Source organism: Hyla sarda, chromosome 3 (genome assembly GCF_029499605.1).
Source record: "Hyla sarda isolate aHylSar1 chromosome 3, aHylSar1.hap1, whole genome shotgun sequence".
Lineage (NCBI taxonomy): Eukaryota > Metazoa > Chordata > Amphibia > Anura > Hylidae > Hyla > Hyla sarda.
This window is the reverse complement of record NC_079191.1, coordinates 206,371,864-206,395,674: the sequence shown is the minus strand read 5'-3', so window position 1 is coordinate 206,395,674 and position 23,811 is coordinate 206,371,864. Positions and strand designations below refer to the sequence as shown.

The 23,811-nt window shown below is 43.5% G+C and overlaps 1 protein-coding gene across 4 annotated transcripts in view; it reads right to left on the bottom strand.

Moving 5' to 3' along the window:
- The window catches only part of MEI4 (meiotic double-stranded break formation protein 4), a 330,746-nt gene that overhangs the window by 252,916 nt on the left and 54,019 nt on the right, over window positions 1-23,811 (bottom strand). The window contains exon 1 of one of the 4 annotated variants that reach the window (XM_056565919.1): window positions 4,087-4,124. The exons of 2 other annotated variants lie outside the window; for them this stretch is intronic. The gene's annotated coding sequence lies outside the window, so the exon portion shown is untranslated. Of the gene's footprint in view, window positions 1-3,154; window positions 3,330-4,086; window positions 4,125-23,811 lie in introns of those variants that run through there. One more of the 4 variants, XM_056565917.1, reaches the window with a different exon arrangement.

The window sequence follows — 23,811 nt, the reverse complement described above, 5'->3', positions numbered from 1 at the left end:
AACAATAAAGTTTGTAATGTACAAAGGAATAACAACAATATGAAGGCTTGAGGATTGTCGGGCAGCCTCTCTCTCCCGGGAGCATGTGACGTACGAAAGCATGTAAAGTGACAACTTAAAGCTTACCTGGAATGGTGAGGTTAAACTGACTGTAACAAGGTATATAAAATGACCAATGACCAAAAAGGAAACTATAAAGATGAGGCTTTACGGATTGACGACAGCAATCAGCCTCCGACCACACCGAACGTATAGGGCTAAGAGGTAAAACCAATCTGGTCATACCTGCTTGGGTATCCTAGGAATGTTGCCATCTATAGTGATGTTTACCATACCTGACCTGCCTACAAGAACAATGTGACGCTATAACAGTAAAATATGCCTGACTTAAGCACATGAAAACGTGAGTGTAATACTATGACCATATCCTAATATACTTGACTAGCGCACATAACGTAAGCATAAAGTGACAGATCTGAAACCAAAGAATGGGACAAAAACTTTGGAACATACACTGTAAGGAACTGTATGCATATTATCCTGTAGGGAAATGCAAGTATGTCACACTGTAGGAATTGTACGTATGTCACACTGTTATGGTACTGTATGTATCGTATGCATGTCACACTGCAAGGAACTGTATGCATAGTACCCTGTAGAGAAAAGTATGAATGTCACTCTAGGTAACCGTATGTGTTGTATGTGTCACTGTAGGGAACCATATGTATGTCCTACTATAGGGAACCGTTAATGTTGAAGCATGGTATATCACTTGAAGTAATGTAACGCCGTATAACATAAGTGAAATGCATCTAACAAAAGATGACAAGAGGCTCATAGATTGATGATACAATCTGCCCCAGACAAGAACATTTGTAATGTACAAAGGAATGACAACAATATGAAGGCTTGAGTATTGTCGGGCAGACTCTCTCTCACGGGAGCGTGTGATGTACAAAAGGCATGTAAGTGAGGACTAAAAGCTTACCTGGAATGGTGAGATTAAACTGGCCGTAACAAGGCGTGTATAGTGACCAGAAAGGAAACTATAAAGATGAAGTTATAGGATTAACAACAGCAATCAGCCTCCAACCACACCGAACATAAGAGGTAAAACAACCTAGCGTACATGACTTAAGCATAACATGACAGAGCTGAACAAAAAAACGGGACAATATCTATGAGACATACACTAAGGAACTGTATGCGTATTACCTTGTAGGGAAATTCATGCATATCACACTGTATGGAACCGTATGTATGTCACACTGTAAGAAACTGTATGCATAGTACCCTGTAGGGAACGGTATGTATGTCACACTGTAGAGAACCGTATGCATAGTACCCTATAGGGACCAGTATGTATATGATACTGTAGGGAACCGTTAACGTTGAAGCATGGTATATCACTACAAGTAACGTAAGCACCGTAAAACATCTCCGGAAACATCAAGGCGCTGTATATGAGCTTATAGTGACGTAGGCCCTGAACAACATTAATGTTCAACAGAACAGCTAATTAACCACTAATACACAGTATATGTAAACCAGAGTAACAAACACAAATTACCAGTAGTAGAAACATAGGCCCATATGTCAGCTAAAATAATGTTAAATGCCCAGTACATCTGCTACAGTAACAGGAGCCCCAAGTAACATTAGTGTACCGTATATCAGTTATTAACACCACATAGCATATAGTTACTAGTTATGTAATGCAAATTATCAGCTTCAGTAACATAAGCACTGTATGACCACTATAGGGACAAAAATGCACCACATCACAGCTATGAAATGTAACACGGTATCGATTATATTAACACAAAGTCCAGTATATCAATAATACCAAAATGAGCACAGTATATATGATATGGAATCAATGCCTGGTACTGAATATCGATATAATAATGTGAATCACGGCATCAGCTCAAGTAACGCATGCCATGGGAACTAATGTAGCATAAATGTCAGTCACGTATGCACCATGTGACAGCTCCAGAAAGGTATACATAATTTTATGTAGTGTGCCTGCTATAGGAATATTTGCGTAGTGTGAACGTTAGGGGGTAAAATTACTCATAAGAGTAAACATAAGAAACATAAGAGTAATACGACAGCACTGAACATGGAAAACAATACTGTAAGAAACATATGTGGGTCATATTGAAGTAAGATGTACATGTTAAACCACTAGGGAAGCATATGCACGTACACAGAGTAGGAACCTGGAGTAATGCTGTGTTGCACACAAGCGTGGTATACTGTGTGGACATAAGCATGGAACACTATGTAGAAGGTAAAGCATGGTATACTCTATGGGACATAGCATGGAACAGTATGTAGAAGGTAAGCGTGGTATACTGTGGGACATAGCACGGAACAGTATGTGGAAGGTAAGCTTGGTATACTGTGTGGACCTGAGCACAGAACACTATGTGGAAGATAAGCGTGGTATACTGTGTGGGAACATATGGCAGTACACAGTTTTGCTCGTTAACTGCTATTGCAACTGAGTGGAAACACAATCATGGTGCAATTGTGTAGAATGTAGCCGTGACTCAGGAAGCTAAGTGAGGTCAGTATCCTGGATGAATTGAATACGTGTTATCCTGTATGAGCCGTATGCGTGATAAATGCAGGGAAACATAGGCGTGTATGGTAACATGTGGCACATTGTGAAATGAAAATGTGGAATACCATGTGGTATCATATGCAAGGACATCCTATCACACCTGACCTTCAACATGAATGTATACAGGAGCAGTACCACATCAGACACACTTCTGCACACATGTAGCCATACCACAGCAGACATTCCCATATACAGGGACAGTTTATGCAAGTTACATAACCAAATAACCTGAACTGCACAACAAGAAATGTTTATCAATCACCTTCCTGAAGAACGTTACCCCTGGCAACCTTGCACGGCCCCCGGGGATGCCCCTCAGCAAATTGCAAGGCAGCACTCAGCAACTTCTCCTTACACACTGCTCCGCAATGTTCATATGACAGCGTGTGCGCCCATAACTAGTATGCAGTGTACCTAAAGCAGGACTTGTGCACAGATGCTGCTCTGCAACACTTACATGCCGCATGTATGCCAGTAACCATGGTGCCGAGTAAACAAAGCGGGCTCGTGCACATGTAATACCTAGCTAGCCGCCCGCTGAATGGCTGCCTGGACTGCCGAGCCCCCGAAGTGAACATCCGTACCTGCTGTAGTGACAAACTTTACCATGGCGCAGGCAAGCTGCGCTCTTACCTGACCCCTGTACCTGATGGAGGGGGAATGTAGGAACAGGAAGTGACCACTGGCCTAGACAGGACCTCAATCAGAATGACACCTTGCATGCTGTCGACAGCACCTGTGTGGATGAGGTGGGTATTTAAGGACCAGACTCCTCCCACAAATTAGGTTAACTGTTTCAGCTAACCACCACATGTGAGCACCACGCTGTACCCTGCTTCACATTTTATCCCACCCCCACTGCCATATAGACACCTGTGTTGGCTATATCCACTTACCTTCCTTGCCTGCAGTGCCTGGTCGCTTCTTTTGTCAAGTTGTTAATAATACATATGTCAATGTTTATTTGTGTTTACATTATTTTATTTGAAAAATAAGGAAAAGCCAGTGTTTTAATCCCTTAAGGACCAAGCCCATTTTGACCTTAACCCCTTAAGGACGCCGGGCGTATCCATACGCCCCTGTTTCAAAGTCCTTAAGGACTGACAGCGTATGGGTACGCCAGTTTGACATCTATCAGCAGGCACCCCATGCAAACCCCTGTGGGGGTCCTGAGACCCCCCCCCCCCATGTCGGCGATCACCGCAAATTACCAGTCAATTCAGACCGGCGATTAACGGTGATTCCGGGTCAATCGGGACTCTGGTGATCCGGTAAAAAGGGTGAATGGAGCTGTCCGAGACAGCCCCATTCCCCCTTCCCAGCAGGAGTGAGGTGGCCCGGGTGTTGCCTCACGATCACGTGATTGATCGGAACGGCCGACGAATCACGACCCTGCTGGGCGGTGATCGGGCCGGCGATCATGTCGGCGATCGGGGCCGGCGGGAGTCTCCTACCTCTCCCTGGTCCGGCAGGGGTCCCGTGCGGTGGCGGCGACAGGAGAAGCAGGATCGGTGGCAGCAGCAGCGGCGGCGGCTTGGCGGCAGGATACAGCAGGAGGTGAGGCCTGTTCACCTACTGTTGCTTAGCAAAAACTCTAAGCATGCAAAACCAAAGGGCATGCTGAGAGTTGTAGTTTTGCAAAAGCTGGAGTTCCAACTACAACTCCCAGCATGCCCTTTTGTAGTCTGTGCATGCTAGGGGTTGAAGTTATGCAACAGCTGGAGGCACATTTTTTTCTATGAAAAAGTGTGCATCCAGCTGCTGCATAAGTACAACTCCCAACATGCACAGATTACCAAAGGGCATGCTGGGAGTTGTAGCAATGTGCCTCCAGCTGTTGCAAAACTACAACTCTCAGCATGCCCTACGACTGTCAATGCATGCTGATTGTTACAGTTTTGCAACAGCTGGAGGCACATTGGTTGCAAAACTGAGTTTGTTACCCAACTCTGTGTTTTGCAACCAGTGTGCCTCCAGCTGTTGCAACAATACAACTCCCAGCATGCACTGAGAGACTGTACATGCTGTGCGTTCTAGTTTTGCAACAGCTGGAGGCACACTGGTTGCGAAACACTGAGTTCAGTAACAAACTCTGTGTTTCGCAACCAATGTGCCTCCAGCTGTTGCATAACTACAACTCCCAGCATGTATGGTCTGTCAGTGCATGCTGGGAGTTTTGCAACAGCTGAAGGTCCCCCCCCCCCCTCCCCATGTGATTGTACAGGGTACATTCACACGGGTGGATTTACAGCGAGTTTTCTGCTGCAAGTTTGAGATGCAGCAAATTTTCCGCCGCAGCTCAAACTCCCAGCTCAAACTCACTGTAAACCCGCACGTGTGAATGTACCCTAAAAACACTACACTGCACCACACAAAATAAATAGGAAAACACTACATATACACATGCCCCTACACAGCCCCCCCCCCCCAATAAATAAATAAAAAGAAAAAGGTCTTGAGCGGAATTGTTTCCAAACCAGAGCCTCCAGCTTTTGAAACACAACAACTCCCAGCATTGCCGGACAGCCACTGACTGTTCAGGCATGCTGGGAGTTTTGCAACAGCTGGAGACACCCCGTTTGGGAAACACTGCCGTAGGGTATTTTTGTGGTGGATTCAAATCCCCAATTTAGGCCTCAAATGGGCATGGCACTCTCTCGCTTTGAAGCCGTCGTATTTCAAGGAAATAGTTTAGGGCCACATATGGGGTATCTCTGTATTCAGGAGAAATTGAGTTACAAATGTTACCCCTTATGAAAAGGTTAAGTTGGGGTCTACACCAGCATGTTAGTGTAAAAAGTAATAATTTTTACACTAACATGCTGGTGTTGCCCCATACTTTTAATTTTCACAAGCGGTAAAAGGAAAAAAAGACCACCATAATTTGTAACACAATTTCTCCTGAGTACAGAACTACCCAATATGTGCCCATAAAGTGCTCTGCGGGCACACAACATGGCTCAGGATTGAGAGTGTGCCATGTACATTTGAGGTCTAAATTGGTGATTTGCACAGATGTGGCTGATTTTACAGCGGTTCTTACGCAAATGCAAAACAATAAATACCCAGATGTGACCCCAGTTGGGAAACTACACCCATCATGGAATATAACAAGGGGTATAGTGAGCCTTAACACCCCACAGGTGATTGACGTATTTTCATTAACCCCTTCAGGACGGAGCCCATTTTGGCCTTAAGGACCGGAGCGTTTTTTGCACATCTGACCACTGTCACTTTGAAAATTTTAAAATTTGAAAATTTTGCATTTTTCTAACTTTGAAGCTCTCTGCTTGTAAGGAAAATCGATATTACGAATACATTTTTTTTTGGTTCACATATACAATATGTCTACTTTATGTTTGCATCATAAAATTGACGAGTTTTTACTTTTGGAAGGCACCAGAGGGCTTCAACGGTCAGCAGCAATTTTCCGATTTTTCACAAAATTTTCAAACTCAGTATTTTTCAGGGACCAGTTCAGGTTTGAAGTGGATTTGAAGGGTCTTCATATTAGAAATACCCCATAAATGACCCCATTATAAAAACTACACCCCCAAAGTATTCAAAATGACATTCAGTCAGCGTTTTAACCCTTTAGGTGTTTCACAGGAATAGAAGCAAAGTGAAGGAGAAAATTCACAATCTTCATTTTTTACACTCACATGTTCTTGCAGACCCAATTTTTGAATTTTTACAAGGGGTAAAAGGACAAAATTTTTACTTGTATTTGTAGCCCAATTTCTCTCGAGTAAGGACATACCTCATATGTCTATGTAAAGTGTTCGGCGGGCGCAGTAGAGGGCTCAGAAGGGAAGGAGCGACAAGGGGATTTTGGAGAGTACGTTTTTCTGAAATGGTTTTTGGGGGGCATGTTACCTTTAGGAAGCCCTTATGGTGCCAGAACAGCAAAAAAAAACCACATGGCATACCATTTTGGAAACTAGACCCCTCGGGGAATGTAACATGGGATAAAGTGAACCTTAATACCCCACAGGTGTTTCACGACTTTTGCAAATGTAAAAAAAAAAAAAAATTTTTACCTAAAATGCTTGTTTTCCCAAAATTTTTTTATTTTTAAAAAGGGTAATAGCAGAAAATACCCCTAAAAATTTGAAGCCCAATTTCTCCCGATTCAGAAAACACCCCATATGGGGGTGAAAAGTGCTCTGCTGGCGCACTACAGGTCTCGGAAGAGAAGGAGTCACATTTGGCTTTTTGAACGCAAATGTTTCTCTGGGGGCATGCCGCATTTAGGAAGCCCCTATGGTGCCAGGACAGCAAAAATAAACCACATGGCATACCATTTTGGAAACTAGACCCCTCGGGGAACGTAACAAGGGGTTAAGTGAACCTTTATACCCCACAGGTGTTTCACGACTTTTGCATATGTAAAAAAAAAAATTTTTTTTTTACCTAAAATGCTTGTTTTCCCAAAAATTTTACATTTTTAAAAAGGGTAAAAGCAGAAAATACCCCCCAAAATTTTTAACACAATTTCTCCCGAGTACGGCGATACCCCATATGTGGCCCTAAACTGTTGCCTTGAAATACGACAGGGCTCCAAAGTGAGAGCGCCATGCGCATTTGAGGCCTAAATTAGGGATTGCATAGGGGTGGACATAGGGGTATTCTACGCCAGTGATTCCCAAACAGGGTGCCTCCAGCTGTTGCAAAACTCCCAGCATGCCTGGACAGTCAACGGCTGTCCGACAATACTGGGAGTTGTTTTGCAACAGCTGGAGGCTCCGTTCTGGAAACAGTGGCGTACCAGACGTTTTTCATTTTTATTGGGGAGGGGAGGGGGGCTGTGTAGGGGTATGTGTATACGTAGTGTTTTTTACTTTTTATTTTATTTTTTGTGTTAGTGTAGTGTAGTGTTTTTAGGGTACAGTCACACGGACGGGGGTTCACAGTAGTTTCTCGCTGGCAATTTGAGCTGCAGCAGAAAGTTTGCGGCAGCTCAAACTTGCAGCCAGATACTTACTGTAATCCTCCGCCCATGTGAGTGTACCCTGTACGTTCACATTGGGGGGGACATCCAGCTGTTGCATAACTACAACTCCCAGCATGCCCATTGGCTGTCGGTGACTGCTGAGAGTTACAGTTTTGCAACAGCTGTAGGCACACTGGTTATGTATCACTGAGTTTGTGACCTAACTCAGTGTTTCACAACCAGTGTGCCTCCAGCTGTTGCAAAACTACAACTCCCAGCATGTACGGTGCATGGTGTACGGTGACTGCTGAGAGTTGTAGTTTGCAACAGCTGGAGGCACACCGGTCGTGAAACACTGAGTTAGGTAAAAAAAAACTCTGAGTTTCACAACCAGTGTGCCTTCAGCTGTTGCAAAACTACAACTCTCAGCAGTCACCGACAGCCAACGGGCATGCTGGGAGTTGTAGTTATGCAACCAGCAGATGCACCACTACAACTCCCAGCATGCACTTTAGCTGTTTGTGCAAGCTGGGAGTTGTAGTTATACAACAGCTGAAGGTACACTTTTCCATAGAAAGAATGTGCCTCCAGCTGTTGCAAAACCATAAGTCCCAGCATGCCCATAAGGGAATGCTGGGAGTTGTGGTGGTCTGCCTCCTGCTGTTGCATAACTACAGCTCCCAGCATGCCCTTTTTGCATGCTGGGAGCTGTTGCCAAGCAACAGCAGGAGGCTGTCACTCACCTCCAACGATCCAGCCGCACAGGTCAGTCCCTCGTCGTCTCCGCCGCCGCAGCTGCTCCTGGGGCCCCGATCACAACAGGGGCGCCGGGGATCGGGGTCCCCAGCACCCGGGGTGCACGTCCCGCACCCGCTCACGTCCTCCAGAAGAGGGGCGGAGCGGGTGCGGGAGTGACACCCGCAGCAGGCGCCCTGATTGGTCGGCCGGTAATCCGGCCGACGAATCAGGGCGATCGTGAGGTGGCACCAGTCCCACCTCACCCCTGCAGGCTCTGGCTGTTCGGGGCCGTCAGAGACGGCCCCGAACAGCCAGTAATTCCGGGTCACCGGGTCACTGGAGACCTGATTGACCCAGAATCGCCGCAGATCGCTGGACTGAATTGTCCAGCGATCTGCGGCGATCGCCGACATGGGGGGACATAATGACCCCCCTGGGCGATATGCCCCGATGCCTGCTGAACGATTTCAGCAGGCATCCGGCTCCGGTCCCCAACCGGCTAGCGGTGGGGGCCGGAATTCCCACGGGCGTATGGATACGCCCTCGGTCCTTAAGGACTCGGGATGCAGGGCGTATCCATACGCCCTATGTCCTGAAGAGGTTAAAGGGGTATTCCAGGAAAAAACTTTTTTTTTATATATCAACTGGCGCCAGAAAGTTAAACAGATTTGTAAATTACTTCTATTAAAAAATCTTAATTCTTTCAATAATTATAAGCTGCTGAAGTTGAGTTGTTTTCTGTCTGGCAACAGTGCTCTCTGCTGACATCTCTGCTTGTCTCGGGAACTGCACGGAGTAGAAGAGTTTTGCTATGGGGATTTGCTTCTAAACTGGGTGGTTCCCGAGACACATAGAGCACTTAGACAGAAAAAAACAACTAAACTTCAGCAGCTCATGAAAGGATTAAGATTTTTTAATAGAAGTAATTTACAAACCTTTTTAACTTTCTGGAGCCAGTTGATCTATAAAAAAAAGTTTTTCCCTGGATAACCCCTTTAAAGTTGGATATGAAAAAAAAATGTTTCCCACTAAAATGCTGGTGTTACCATACATTTTTCATTTTCGCAAGGGAGAATAGGAAAAAAGCCCCCGAAAATTTGTAGCCCCATTTCTTCTGAGTAAGAACATACCCCATATGTGGATGTAAAGGGCTCTGCGGGCGAACAACAATGCTCAGAAGAGAAGGAGCGCCATTGGGATTTTGGAGAGAGAATGTGTCCGACATTGAAGGCCATGTGTGTTTACAAAGCCCCCATAGTGCCAGAACAGTGGACCCCCCCCACATGTAACCCCATTTTGGAAACTACACCCCTCACAGAATTTAATAAGGGATGCAGTGAGCATTTACACCCCACAGGTGTCTGAAAGATTATTGGAACATTGGTCCGTGAAAATGAAATTTAATTTTTCATTTTCACAGCCCACTATTCCAAAGATCTGTCAAACACCAGTAGAGTGTAAATGCACCCCTTGTTAAATTCTGTGAGAGGTGTAGTTTCCAAAATGGGGGCACATGTGGGGGGGTCCACTGTTCACCGTCACCACAGGGGGCTTTGTAAACACACATGGCCTCCCACTTCTATTCCAACCTCATTTTCTCACAAAAAGCTCAATGGTGCTCCTTCTCTTCTGAGCATTGTAGTTTGGGGTTACACATTTTGGGGGCCTTTTTCTCCAATTACCCCTTGTGAAAATGAAAACTTTGGGGTAACACTAGCATTTTAGTGAAAAAAATCTAATTTTTTATTTTCACGTCTAAATTTAGCAGAAATTTGTCAAGCACCTGTGGGGTGTTAAGGCTCACTGTACACCTTGTTACGTTCCTTGAGGGGTGCAGTTTCCAAAATAGTATGCCATGTGTTTTTTTTTTGTTGCTGTTCTGGCACTAGAGGGGCTTCCTAAATGCGACATGCCCCCCAAAAACCATTTCAGCTAAATTTGCTTTCCAAAAGTCAAATGTGACTTCTCTTCTGAGCATTGCAGTGCGCCCGCAGTGCACTTGACGTCACACATGGGGTATTTCCATACTCAGAAGAGATGGGGTTACAAATTATGGGGGGCATTTTCTCCCATAACCCCTTGTAAAAATTTGTAGGAAAACCAGCATTTTAGTGAAAAAAATAGAAATGTATTTACACATCCGAATTTAACTAAAAGTCGTCAAACACCTGTGAGGTGTTAAGGCTCACTGGACCCCTTGTTACGTTCCTTGAGGGGTGTAGTTTCCAAAATAGTATGACATGTTATTTTTTTTTTTTCTGTTCTGGCACCATAGGGGCTTCCTAAATGTGATATGCCCCCCAAAAACCATTTCAGAAAAACTCACTCTCCAAAATCTCACTCCAAAGTCGCTCCTTCCCTTCTGAGCCCTCTAGTGCACCCACAGAGCACTTGACATACACATGAGGTATTTCCTTACTCGAGAGAAATTGGTTTACACATTTTGGGGAGCTTTTTCTCCTTTTACCCCTTGTAAAATTTCAAAAACTGGGGCTACAAGAACATGCGAGTGTAAAAAAATGAAGATTTTGAATTTTCTCCTTCACCTTGCTGCTATTCCTGTGAAACACCTAAAGGGTTAACCCACTTTCTGAATGTCATTTTGAATACTTTGGGGGTGCAGTTTTTATAATGGGGTCATTTATGGGGTGTTTCTAATATGAAGACCCCTCAAATCCACTTCAAAACTGAACTGATCCCTGAAAAATTCAGTTATTGAAAACTTTGTGGAAAATTGCTGCTGAACTTTGAAGCCCTCTGGTGTCTTCCAAAAGTAAAAACATGTCAACTTTATGATGCAAATATAAAGTAGACATATTGTATATGTGAATCAATATATAATTTATTTGGAATATCCATTTTCCTTACAAGCAGAGAGTTTCAAAGTTAGAAAAATGCAAAATTTCAAAATGTTAAGATAAGATGTCAAATTGCGGGGGTCCCGTGCTGCAGCACCCCGTTATCATTAGTGCACAGAGCAAATTCGCTCTGTGCGTAATGACCTGCGATACAGGGGCGGGAGCATCGTGACATCACAGCCTCGCCCCCTCGCGATGTCACGGCCGCCCCCTTAATGCAAGTCTATGGGAGGGGGCGTTATGGCCGATACCCCCTTCCCATAGACTTGTATTGAGGGGGCGGGCCATGATGTCACAAGGGGGCGGAGCTGTGACGTTGCGATTCTCCGGCTCCCGTATTGCCTGTCATTATGCACAGAGCATGTTTTTGCTCTCTGCATTAATGATAGCAGGGTGCTGCAGCGGAGATCCCGGGGGTCCCCAGCGGCGGGACCCCCGCGATCTGACATCTTATCCCCTATCCTTTGAATAGGGGATAAGATGCTAGGGGCAGAGTACCCCTTTAAGGTGAAAAAGGGCTCAGTGCTTAAGGGGTTAAGGACCAGGCCAATTATATTTTTGCATTTTCGTTTGTTCCTCCTCGTCTTCTACAAATTTTATCACTTTTATATTTTCCTCCACAGACTAGTATGAGGGTTTGTTTTTTCTGCGACCAGTTGTCCTGCATAATGACATCACTCACTTTACCATAAAATGTATGGCGCAATCAAAAGATACTATTTGTGTGGGGAAATTAAAAAGAAAAACGCAATTTTGCAAATTTTGGAAGGTTTCATTTTCACACCGTACAGTTTACGGTAAAAATGACAGGTGTTTTTTATTCTGTGGGTCAATATGATTATAATAATACCCATGATTATTTACTTTGCTATTATTGTTGCGCTAAAAAAAAAAAGAGTTTACATCAGCATCTAGAGGTAATACTTCTACCATTAAACAATACATCAACTGCAACACATCATTTGTGGTGTATTTGATGACATGCCGGGAGTGCCAGGTTCAATATGTAGGGTGTACCACCTGTCCCCTAAAAACACAGATTAGAAAACATATATCAGATGTTCAATGCTTCAACTCCCGAAAAGTCTCTATGATCAGTCAGCACTGCACTGAAAAACATGATGGCAGTTATACAAGTGGGGTCCTACAGGGCATAGAGAGAAAAGCTGTTCCCACAAGAGGAGGGGATCACAGACAAAAATTACTTGACAGAGAGATCTTCTGGATCATGCAACTAGATTCCAGATATCCGAATGGTTTAAATAAAAGACAGGATGTCATATTACATTATTGATTACTATATGACTTATTTCCAAAGTTATACCTCTCTTATCAAGTAATTTTTTGTAATTTTATTAAAATTATGTGTCATTTTTTCTAAGTCCCTCTTAGAAATTGTGTACACACAGTTCATTCATACATATTGTTAGAATACATTTTATTGGTTCTTAATAAGATTATAGTAGTACCCATTTGACATTTAAGATACTGCCATATCTAGGTATTGGTGGCTTGCTTTCATTTATGAAATACCATATATGAATAATCATATCTATGATTTTGTGACATACACCTCTCTTATATTTATGTAGTTTTTCTATTATATATTTTTGTGTATGGTCTTTGTACTACCTTTTGCATTTTCATTCTTGTCTGTAATGGAGATGCCGGCTTAGGGGAGGTAACCTTCCCAGGTTAATTAAAAATGCACCTGGTAGATATTGGTCCCTCCCCTAATTTTTTTAAACTTTTTTTAATTTCATTTTTACACTTTAATAGTCCCCATAGGGGACTATCTATAGCAATCCTTTGATTGCTAATACTGTTCATTGCTATGCATAGGACATAGCACTGATCAGTGTTCTCGGTGATCTGCTCTGGTCTGCTCGATCTCAGACCAGAGCAGAAGACCCCGGGAGATGGCCAGAGCCAGGTGAGGGGACCCCCGGCTGCTATGCTGGATGATTGGATCCCTGCGGCAGCGCTGCGGGCGATCCGATCATCCATTTAAATTACCGCACTGCTGCAGATGCGGTGATCTGTATTGATCACGGCATCTGAGGGGTTAATGGCGGACATTGGCGCGACCCCGGATATCCGCCATTACGGGCGGGTCCTTGGCTGCTGAAAGCAGCTGGGACCTGCAGCGCATGATGCGAGCACCGGGACACCATTCCTGTCACTGTCTAACAAAGTATATATTAATATTTTAAATGCCATTTATGTGTCTTTAATAAAAATTGGCTGGATGGGCCTTCACTGGGGTGGGGCGGGGGGGTCGGAGTGCAGTGAGAACGGGTTAGGCCCTGTACAGGAGAATGGACCCCCTGTGATCAGACACTTATCCCCTATCCTGTGGATAGAGGATACTTTTAAAGGGGTACTCTGTTGGAAACATCTTATTCCCTATGCAAAGGATAGGGGATAGGATGTTAGATTGCAGGGGTCCCGCCGCTGTGGACCCCCGCAATCTCCACTGTGGCACTCCATCATTCGGTGCATAGAGTGAACTCCGCTCCTTGCCCGATGACTGGCAATGCAAGTTGCCACGCCTCCTCCATTCACTTCTATGGGAGGAGGCGTGACGGCACGGATATTGAGCGGGACCCTCGCGATCTAAAATCTTATACCCTATCCTTTGGAGATTTGTAAATTAATAAAATAAGTGTGCAGCTCACAACTAGTGTTGAGCGGCATAGGCCATATTCGAATTCGCGAATATTCGCGAATATATGGACGAATATTCGTCATATATTCGCGAATATTCGCATATTCGTTATATTCTCGTTTTATTTTCGCATATGCGAATATTCGCGTATGCGGAAATTAACATATGTGAATATTAGCATATACAAAATTAGCATATGCGAACATTCACATATGCGAACATTCGCATATACGAAAATTAGCATAAGCGAATTTTCGCATATGCGAATTTTTGCACGCCAGTCTCACACAGTAGTATTACAGCCTTCTTTACACCACACAAGCTGGAAGCAGAGAGGGATGATCACTGTGATGTGTACTGTGAAGAAAAAAAAAAAAAAAAAAAAGAATATTCGTAATTACGAATATATAGCGCTATATTCGCGAAATTCGCGAATTCGCGAATATGCGATATTCGCGAATAATATTCGAATTTCGAATATTCGCGAGCAACACTACTCACAACCAGATATTCAAGATTTAATGTGGCTAATAGATCGAACCCCACCGATCAAAAAGGGATAAATAATCTAAAATAAAAATATAGCCACACCTCAAGGATACCACACTGCTGGGTACACAATGAGAATAACTAAACAGATGTTTTGAAAAAATTTCGAAATTTTTTAAAATACAGTTTAAAAAAAACTTAACGTATAAAACATCTTGTTCAGAGCAATAATAATTGTATAATATATTATACTGCCATTGGGCCCTGATGGCAGAATTGTAATAAATGTTGTATGATATTTACTAATAAATAATAAGCCAGCAAAATTATTATTATCATATGCAATTTGCCTACTAAGGAAGGGGTCGGTTCTAGTACACTGAAACGCGTATAGGTTACCATCCAAGACTGAACGGAGTCCTCCTTACAACAGGCTCGCAGAGATCATCCTGTCTCTCCACGGCCAATAACTTAACAGTCACTGCAGGACTCAACATCTTCGGCCCGTCGCAGCACAGGACCAGTTACCCCAGTGAGAACCAACCACTTTCGGCCCGTCGCAATACGGCACCAGCTGTTGCCATGGTGAGAACCATCTATTCCTATTAATTATGGACAGTACAGTCTAAAATTACCACCAAGACTGACTTTACAAACAATCTTTCTAGTGCCAGATTACAAGTTCATTCCGAACTAAAAGCATATGCTAATAATAATTTTTCTGGCTTATTATTAATTAGTAGTTATCTTACAAAATGTATTACAATTCTGCCATTAGGGCCCAATGGCAGTATAATGTATTATACAATTATTATTGCTCTGAACAAGATGTTTTATATGTGCATTTTTTATTTTAACTGGATTTTTTCAAAACATCTGTTTTCAGTTATTCTCATTGTGTACCCAGCAGGGTGATATTCTTGAGATGTGGCTATATTTTAATTTTAGATTTGTAAATTACTTCTATAAAAAAAAATCTTAATCCTTCCAGTACTTATTAGCTGCTGAATACTACAGAGGAAATTATTTTCTTTTTTGAACACAGAACTGTCTGCTGACATCACGAGCACAGTGCTCTCTGCTGACATCTCTGTCCATTTTAGGAATTCTCCAGAGTAGAAGAAAATCCCCATAGCAAACATATGCTGCTCAGGACAGACAGAGATAGTAGAGGGATAAGTGGAAGTTTTGTTTTTTTGTTTTATTTACACTTAAAATACCTTTCTATGGCATATTTTTTGTGTGAGTATATATCGTACTTTATGTAGATTTTATTAGTGGCACAACATAAGAACAGTATAGTCCTGCAAAAATAGTATTTAATGAACTTCATATGCAGTATATACACCATGACAGGACATACATCACAAGGAACAATGCATATTTTAATGGTGTGTATGATTATAGGCCAAGCTCTTTACACTGTTATCAGCTGCCTCATTAGAGTAGTGGCATGGTCAAGTGAACATAGAGAAAACCTGTTACTATACTTCATTTGACCTTGCTTGTGTCAAATTGGAAAATGTGTTTTATACTTGAATGAGCATAACATCAGCATGTCAGGGGGAGCTGTAAATATTTCAGAATGAGACATTTCACAATGCATGTTGATTTAGAAAAGTGCAATCGTGACTTAGCAACGAAATAATTAAAAGCCGCATTTTCTTTTCTGTGTTGCTAAAATTAAAGGCAAGAATGAAGAAAACGGACTTTACTGACTGCAATATTTATGATGTTCAGGCACAATAACCGATAATTGCTAATTTTCTATTTCCAAATGCACAAGTTAAAAAATATTTTCCTTATACCAAATGTCCATTTTGTCTTTATTATTGCTAAGCTAATGTGTAAAACCATTAGGGTGCATACACACGATCATGCAGCGGGTTACCCACTATGGGAAATCCACTGCAAGTTACTCTAACATTCACTTCAACTGGTCCATCGGCAGTCTGCAAATCTGCTACCATTGCAGACTTTCGGCGGTCCCATTGAAGTGAACAGTAGCATAACTCACAATTGCTGTAAGCCACAGTCGTGTAAATGTACCCTTAAAGGGGTACACCATCCCTAGACATCTTATCCACTATTCAAAGGATAGTGGATAAGATATCTGATCGCGGGGGTCCCACCGCTGGGGACCCCCCAGCGATCTCACTGCTGCACCCGGCATTCATTTATAGTGCCGGGTGCAACAACGGAGGCTTGTGACGTCACGGCCACTTCACGCTCATGACATCACTGTTACGCCCCTTCAATGCAAGTATATGGGAGGGGGCGTGACGGCCACCACGCCCCTTCCCATAGACTTGCTTTGATGGGGCGTAGCAGTGACGTCACGAGCGGGTCGCGGCCGTGACATCGCGAGCCTCCGCCCCGCATCACCAGTCATCTGGCACATAGCGGAGTTCGCTCCGTGCACCGGATATCTGGGGTGCCACAGCCAAGATCACGGGGGTCCCCAGCGGCGGGACCCCCACGATCAGACATCTTATCCCCTATTCTTTGGATAGGGGATAAGAAGTCTAGGGGCGGAATACCCTTTGAGCTGGATTTACCCTAGCATAATTTGGAAACATTTTTAAATCTATATTATGTCTGCAAGGGGATTAAAATTTTGAACAACAGGTTTCAGTAATAATATATTTTCAAGTGAGGTTTACACACTATAGTAATTTTTACCACAATACTGAGGATAGTACATCCAGGCAGAATACACAATGACATATTCTCACACTTTGACATCTTCCAGTTACGTATTGTCTCTGCAGAGTTTGATGCCCAGACATATGTGGCTTCTCAGTAAAGCTAGCTCCTCCTGTGCTCAGGAATATGGTAGTGTCACATGATGTGCCCTCTGAATATAGTGCTACCACATACTGCACCCTCTGAATATTATATTACCACACACTGTGTTCCCTTAAACAATTGTTCTACACATTGTGCAATATGGTACTGCCATATGCAATACCCTCTGAAAACAACAGCAAAGTGTCCTGATGAAATTATTTATAACCCCTTAAGGACCAAGCCTGTTTTCGACTTAACCCCTTAACGACGCAGGATGTAAATGTACGTCCTGGTGCGGTGGTACTTAACACACCAGGATGTATATTTATGTCCTATACATCCCTAGACATCTTATCCACTATCCATAGGATAGTGGATAATATGTCTGATCGCGGGGGTCCCACCGCTGTTGACCCCCCAGCGATCTCACTGCTGCACCCGGCATTCATTTATAGTGTCGGGTGCAACAACGGAGGCTTGTGACGTCATGGGCACGCCACGCTCATGACATCACTGCCACGCCCCTTCAATGCAAGTATATGGGAGGGAGCGTGATGGCCGCCACGCCCCTTCCCATAGACTTGCATTGAGGGGGCGTGGCAGTGGAATACCCCTTTGAGCTGGATTTACCCTAGCATACAGGTACAGGTACGCCCTCGGCCCTTAAAGGGGTACTCCACCCCTGCAATCTCCCTGCTGCACCCAGCATTCGTTTACAGCATTGGAGGCTTGTGCTGTCACGGCCATGCCCCCTTTCATAGACTTGCATTGAGGGGGCATGGCTGTGAAGGCACAAGCCTCCGCCCCACATCGCCAGTCATCCGGCATAGAGTGAAGTTCTCTCCGTGAACCGGATGCCTGGGATTCCGCAGCCGAGATCGCAGGGATCCCGATCAGACATCTTATCCCCTATACTTTGGATATGGAATAAGATGTCTAGGGGCGGAGTAAATTTTTTTGGTGTTAGTACACACCATACCATCTCATATTAATTATATTATAATACACACTGTGCTCCCTCATTTAATTAAAATACAATGTCTTTTTTACCATTCACTGTGCAGAGTAAAACATTGTTTTCTAGGAAAATGCAGAATGCAGGAAAATCCATAAGGGATTGCAGTGGTCCCTATACCTGCCACCCCCGCCAAGTGCAATGATAGCACCGGGTTTCTGCAGGGCAGCTCACATTAACTTCAGTGGGAGCAGCATTGCAGTAATCGAGTGCCTCCACCGTACAGTGAAGTTTGCTTCAATAAATTGTTTATATCCGGGTGCTATTAACCTCTTCAGGATGCAGGGCACATGCATACATCCTGCATCCTGAGTCCTTAACCCCTTAAGGACCAGGCCAATTTTCACTGTAGGACCAGAGCGTTTTTTGCACATCTGACCACTTTCACTTTAAACATTAATAACTCTGGGATGCTTTTACCTATTATTCTGATTCCGAGATTGTTTTTTCGTGACATTTTCTACTTTATGTTATTGGTAAAATTTTGTCGATACTTGAATAATTTCTTGGTGAAAAATTCCAAAATTTGATGAAAAAAATGAATAAACATTCTAAATAAATAATATTTTGATTCACATTTACAATATGTCTACTTTATGTTTGCATCATAAAGTTGACAGGTTTTTACTTTTGGAAGACATCAGAGGGCTTCAAAGTTCAGCAGCAATTTTCCAATTTTTCACCAAATTTTCAAAATCGGAATTTTTCATGGACCAGTTCAGGTTTTAAGTGGATTTGAAGGGCCCTCATATTAGAAATCCCCCACAAATGACCCCATTATAAAATCGGCACCACTCAAAGTATTCAAAATGACATTCAGTAAGTGCGTTAACCCTTTAGGTGTTTCACAGGAATAGCAGCAAAGTGAAGGAGAGAATTCAAAATCTTAATTTTTTACACTTGCATGTTCTTGTAGACCCAGTTTTTGAATTTTTACAAGAGGTAAAAGGAAAAAAATCCTCTCAAAATGTGTATCCCAATTTCTCTCGAGTAAGGAAATACCTCATATGTGTATGTCTCAAGGGGCGACACGCCTTCTTTACCGTGAGGACTGTGAATTTATGGAACGGTCTACCTCAGGAACTGGTCACAGCAGGAACAATTAACAGCTTTAAAACAGGATTAGATACATTCCTGGAACAAAATAACATTAATGCTTATGAAGAAATATAAAATCCCATCCCTTCCCCAATATCGAGCCACACCCCTACCCCTTAATTCCCTGGTTGAACTTGATGGACATATGTCTTTTTTCGACCGTACTAACTATGTAACTATGTAACTATGTCAAGTGTTCGGCGGGCGCTGTAGAGGGCTCAGAAGGGAGGGAGCGACAATGGGATTTTGGAGAGTGAGTTTTTCTGAAATGGTTTTTGGGGGGCATGTCACATTTAGGAAGCCCCTATGGTGCCAGAACAGCAAAAAAAAAAAACACATGGCATACTATTTTTGAAACTACACCCCTCAAGGAATGTAACGAGGGGTACAGGGAGCCTTTACACCTCACAGGTATTTCACAACTTTTTGTTAAAGTCGGATGTGTAAATTAAAAAAACAATTTTTTTCACTAAAATGCTGTTTTTTCCCCAAATTTTACATTTTTACAAGGGGTAAAAGGAGAAAATTACCCCCAATATTTAGGAGAATAGGAGAATATTACCCCCAATCCCATTTATTCTGAGTATGGAAATACCCCATGTGTGGACGTCAAGTGCTCTGCTGGCGCACTACAATGCTCAGAAGAGAAGGAGCGCCATTAAGCTTTTGAAAAGGGAATTTGTTTGGAATGGAAGTCAGGGGCCATGTGTGTTTACAAAGCCCCCCGTGGTGCCAGAACAGTGGACCCCCCCCCCCATATGTGACCCCATTTTGGAAACTACACCCCTCACAGAATTTAATAAGGGGTGAAGTGAGCATATACAACCCACTGGCGTTTGACAGATCTTTGGAACAGTGGGCTGTGCAAATAAAAAAATTACAATTTTCATTTTCACGGACCACTGTTCCAAAAATCTGTCAGACCCCTGTGGGGCATAAATGCTCACTGTACCCCTTATTACATTACGTGAGGGGTGTAGTTTCCAAAATGTGGTCACATGTGGGTATTTATTTTTTTGCATATATGTCAGAACCGCTGTAAAATCAGCCACCCCTGTGCAAATCACCAATTTAGGCCTCAAATGTACATACTGCGCTCTCACTCCTGAGCCTTGTTGTGCCCCCACCAAGCATTTTACGCCCACAAATGGGGTATTTCCGTACTCAGGAGAAATTGTGTTACAAATTTTGGGGGTCTTTCTTTCCTTTTACCTCTTGTGAAGGACAACACCAGCATGTTAGTGTAAACATTTTTTACTTTTTACACTAACAGGCTGGTGTAGACCCCAACTTTTCTTTTACATAAGGGGTAAAAGGAGAAAAAGCCCCCAAAATTTGTAGTGCAATTTCTCCCGAGTATGGAAATACCCCATATGTGGCTCTAAACAGTTTCCTTGAAATACGACAGAGAGCGCCATGCGCATTTGAGGACTAAATTAGGGATTGCATAGGGGTGGACATAGGGGTATTCTACGCCAGTGATTCCCAAACAGGGTGCCTCCAGCTGTTCCTAAACTCCTAGCATGTCTGCACAGTCAGTGGCTGTCCGGAAATGCTGGGAGTTGTTGTTTTGCAACAGCAGGAGGCTCCATTTTGGAAACACTGCCGTACAATACATTTTTTCATTTTTATTGGGGGGGGGGGGACAGTGTAAGGGGTGTATATGTAGTGTTTTACCCTTTATTTTGTGTCAGTGTAGTGTAGTGTTTTTAGGGTACATTCACACTGGCAGCGGTTTACAGTGAGCTTACCGCTAGGAGTATGCGTTTCGGCGAAAAATTTGCCGCAGCTTATACTTGAAGCAGGAAACTTACTGTAAACCTGCCCGTGTGAATGTACCCTGTACATTCACATGGGGGGGGGGGCAAACCTCCAGCTGTTTCAAAACTACAACTCCCAGCATGCACTGACAGACAGTGCATGCTGGGAGTTGTACTTTTGCAACAGCTGGAGGCACACTGGTTGGAAAACCTTCAGTTAGGTTCTGTTACCTAACTCAGTATTTACCAACCAGTGTGTCTCCAGCTGTTGCAAAACTACAACTCCCAGCATGTACTGATCGCCGAAGGGCATGCTGGGAGATGTAGTTATGCAACAGCTGGAGGTACACAACTACAACTCCCAGCATGCCGAGACAGCTGTTTGCTGTTAGGGCATGCAGGGATTTGCAGTTTTGCAACATCTGGAGGGCTACAATTTAGAGATCTCCAAAGGAATGGCGCTATCCCATAAAAGCAAATGAAAGCGACTGGTAACTTAAATACAGTCGTACGTTATTTTAAAAACACTCAAATAAGTACATCCATGAGCAAAACGCATTTCTGGTATGAGCCTACCTGTCATCTGCAATTGAATAAGGGTAGGCTCATACCCGAAACGCGTTTTGCTTATGGATGTACTTATTTGAGTGTTTTTTTAAATAAAGTACAGGCGAGGCCCATACGCGAAACGTGCGTTGGGGTGTTGGTGCTTGGTGTTCCTGGCCTTTGGGTATATGACAGGTAGTCTCTTTAGGTATTACCCATCTTGGGTCCCTATTCATATTTGTTATATTGCATCGCTGCTCCCTATGTTACATCAATGTATGTTAGATATTATATCTATTGTTACGATATTACAAGTGTGCAGCCGTGCCAGTCTTACAATATGTATGCTCTTGACTGAATACCTACATCGCCCATACCAGGTCCACTGGCACTTGTTGTCTCCTGTGTAAGGTCATCCTCTGCCTTTTAATTATTTTTAAATTGTTTGTTTTTTATTGTCTAATAAAGATTGTTATACTTTTTGAAATAATATTAGTATTGTGGGTCTCTTTGTTTTTGGCTATATATCGGTACCCCCGGGACCTACATACGGCGCTTATTGTTTTGCCGTTTTGTTGTTTGGCTAAATTAAAACTACAACTCCCAGCATGCATGAACAGGCTGTCTCACCATGCTGGGGGTTGTAGTTGAGTACCTCCAGCTGTTGTATAACTACATCTCCCAGCATGCCCTTCGGCGATCAGTACATGCCAGGAGTTGTAGTTTTGCAACATCTGGAGGCACACTGGTTGGAAAATACTAAGTTAGATAACAGAACCTAACTGAAGGTTATCCAACCAGTTTGCCTACAGCTGTTGCAAATGTACAACTCCCAGCATGCACGGTCTGTCTGTGCATGCTGGGAGTTGTAGTTTTGCAACAGTTGGAGGTTTGTACCCCCCCCCACCCCCCATGTGAATGTACAGGATACATTCACACGGGCGGGTTTACAGTGAGTTTCCTGCTTCAAGTCTGAGCTGCGGCCGCCGTGCAAACTCCTAGCGGGAAACTCACCGTAAATCCCCACCAGTGCAAATGTAATACACCCCCTTACACTGACCCCCCCCCCCCCCAATAAAAATAAAAAACTTATCGTACGGCAGTGTTTCCAAAACAGAGCCTCCAGCTGTTGAAATACAACAACTCCCAGCATTTCCGGAAAGTCACTGACTGTCCAGGCATGCTGGGAGTTTAGCAACAGCTGGAGGTCCTCTGTTTGGAAATTACTGGCATAGACTACCCCTATGTCCACCCCTATGCAATCCCGTATTTAGTCCTCAAATGCACATGGTGCTCTCTCAAATCGGAGCCCTGTCGTATTCCAAGGAGACAGTTTAGGGCCACAAATGGGGTATTTCCGTACTCGGGAGAAATTGCGTTACAAATTTTGGGGGCTTTTTCTCCTTTTACCTCTTATGAAAAGGAAAAGTTGGGGGGTACACCAGCCTGTTAGTGTAAAAAAATAAAAAATGTTACACTAACATGCTGGTGTTACCCTAAATTTTTCATTTTCACAAGGGAAAATAAGAAAAAAGCCCCCCAAAATTTGTAACTCCATGTCTTCTGAGTAAGAACATACCCCATATGTGGATGTAAAATGCTCTTCCGGCAAACTACAATGCTCAGAAGAGAAGGAGCGCCATTGGACTTTTGAAGAGAAAATTTGTCCGGAATTGAAGGCCACGTGTGTTTACAAAGCCCCCATAGTGCCAGAGCATTGAACCCCCCCCCCCCCCCACATGTGACACCATTTTGGAAACTACACCCCACACGTAATATAATAAGGGGTACAGGGAGCATTTATGCTCCACAGGGGTGTGACAGATCTTTTGGAACCGTGGTCCGTGAAAATGAAAAATGTAATTTTTCATTTGCACAGCCCACTGTTCCAAAGATCTGTCAAAAGCCAGTATGGTGTAAATGCTCACTGCACCCCTTATTAAATTCTGTGAGGGGTGTAGTTTCCAAAATGGGGTCACATGTGGGGGGGGGGGTCCACTGTTCTGGCCCGACGGGGGGCTTTGTAAATGCACATGGCCGGCACCTGACTTCTATTCCAACCAAATTCTCTCTCCAAAAGCCCAATGGCGTTCCTTCTCTTCTGAGCATTGTGGTGCGCCAACAGAGCACTTGACATCCACACATGGGGTATTTCCATACATGGGGTTACAAATTTTGGGGGCATTTTCTCCTATTACCCCTTGTAAAAATGTAAAATTTGGGGAAACACATACGAAAAGTCATCAAACACTTGTGGGTTGTTAAGTCTCACTGTACCCCTTGT